Raw genomic sequence first — 2,591 nt, forward strand, 5'->3', positions numbered from 1 at the left:
TGGCTACGTTTGCCCCCAATTCTAATCGAAATTGAGAGATCAATCTTACTTTGCAAAAAGTGGTTTACAAGATAAATGTATCAATATAACCATACAAACCCTATGTTTGATGTTGATCCTAACACTTCTCTTCCCTTGATCTGAGTTTGATCAAGTCACCCAACAATATCAATATAATTCACCGTCTCGCGCTACTTCTTTGCAAGAAACCACCGTTCTTCAAAGCTTTCACTCAATCGAATCTGAATTGCAAAAATCTTGTCAAAATCCCCATATCAACACCATGATCTTAGAGGATAAACCCTCACAGTTTTTCCAATGAAACCCCCAAAGATTCCCAACCCATTATATCGGTGCACCGACCTAAATTGGACGTTATCAACGTAGTCTAGGTGGCACCCAAACAAAAAATGATTATGTGTAGTTTATTTGTGTGTATGCATAGATGGAAGGTTGAAGATGAAGAGTAATCTTTGAATGTGTTTATAGTTTCATTAATTTGCTTATTAGAAGCATTTTTGTATACACATCTTTGTAATCAACGGTTGTTGATAGGTTCCTTGAGAGACTATGTTTAGTCAAAATTCTCAAGAAGACTTCGGTAGCGGTTAAAGTGGTTTGACAATAAGGATCAATTGACTTGTTGGGGTTGTCAGCAAGGTTGATCAGATTTAGTGTGTTTGTCTACAGCTTGACATTAAGGATCAACTGACTTGTTGGGGTTATCAGCGAGGTTGATCGGGCTTAGTGTGGTTGTCTATGGCTTGACATTAAGGATCAACAGACTTGATAGGCTTGACATTAAGGATCAACAGACTTGATAGGCTTGACATTAAGGATCAACAGACTTGTTAGCCTTGTCAACAAGGTTGATCAGACTTATTGTGGTTATGCGTAATCGGTTGATTATAGTGGATTAAGTCCTTGTTGATAAGGCAAAATCACCTTGGCGGGTGGATTGCAGTAACTTCGTTAACAGTGAACCAGGATAAAAATAATTATGTTTATTTATTTTTATTCACTTGTTAGCTTTGCGGTTGAGTTGCAAAAATATTATATTTGGTGCAATCCAATTCAAACCTCCTCTTTTTGTGTTTCTTGCACCTTCAAGAAAATTATCGGGATGAGTTGCTACTAGGTCGCTTTCTTTATGACGTTTCACCATACTGTCAATAATTATGCAATGCAGTCGAGTTTCGACGACGTCTCTAGGATAAAATATCTTGTTTAAAAATACGATTATCACTTGCGCTGTAATAAATGGCTTAAAGAAATACACCTTCAGATGGTATTTAAACCAATTATTGATGGTGCGATAAGCCACTCGAAAAATATAACAAAAAAAATAATTTGAGATGAAGAGAATGAGAGGGAGAAGAGAGATTCCAAAAGGTTCAGAAATTTGGAGTGATTTGCAAATGGACTGAGGAACTCTATTTATAGGCAAAAGATTCAACCTCGTGGAGATAAAGTCGTGGGAGGGTGTTGAAAATTTCAGGCCCATTACTGGTTGTTTGCTTGGTCAGTAAGTCATATTCTGACTCATTCTTATAGGGCTAATCAAACTCAGTCAAAACTAGGTTAAGACTAGGTTTTGATGAGTGATATGTCATAAATGTTAATTAATTAACATTAATTAATTTCCACAAATTAATTATAAATAAATAATTTCCACTGATAAAATAATTAATTCATAATTAATTAAATTCCATCTATTCAGGTTTTAAAAAATTAATTAATTAAGACAGGACCGAGCTAGCTGAACGGACAGACGGCAGCTTACACCTGTGTCTATATGGCTTGGTGGTGTGTCCTCACACCTTTACAAAATTGGGTACCCTTTAGGATCCAACCCATTTGGCTAAGTTGGAATATATATACATTATTAATATATGTGTTCCCTCTTATGTGATACTAAAACGAATCTTTTCAAATTTCCTTCTATATTAGTTTTTACTTGTGTTCATTTAAAGTCAATAAATCATTATAATTCTTAGTCCAAACTTTCATCATTCCAAGATTTCCTCACACCTTTACTTTTATTTTTTTACTTAATAGAAAATTTGTGATTGTTTATTTATAAAACTATGTGTTATGTTTGTGGCTAGGTAAATATTTTTCTTGGTAAAATGTCCATTTTATAACATTGAGGTTGTGGGTTTAAACCCAACTATATTAAAAATTTGTTCTACATTATTATGCATTAATTTCTCAAAATTTAAATAATTATTTAATTCATTAAAATTTATATAAAAAATAATTCAAAATAATCTAATTGGATACTATTAATTTATGTTATTATTAATAAATTAATAATATTTTTTAAAATAAATAGTTCAATTATTAATTAAAAAAAATAAAGTGGAATTAAATTTAATCAATGTGACAATGACACATCATCGCTCATGTCATTAACATTTGGTTGGAACTTCACCTTCTTTTTTTTTTTTGTTATATAAGAAATTTCACTTATGACTCCAGAATTTCTTTACAAACTCATAAGAAAACATATTAAAAAATTGATAAATTGTTTTAGCCAAATAAAATAGCCATAAATTTTAGTTTTTTCTTTACCCACCTCCCTATGGGGT

This window comes from Vicia villosa, linkage group LG1, assembly GCF_029867415.1.
Source record: "Vicia villosa cultivar HV-30 ecotype Madison, WI linkage group LG1, Vvil1.0, whole genome shotgun sequence".
In the NCBI taxonomy this organism is placed as follows: domain Eukaryota; kingdom Viridiplantae; phylum Streptophyta; class Magnoliopsida; order Fabales; family Fabaceae; genus Vicia; species Vicia villosa.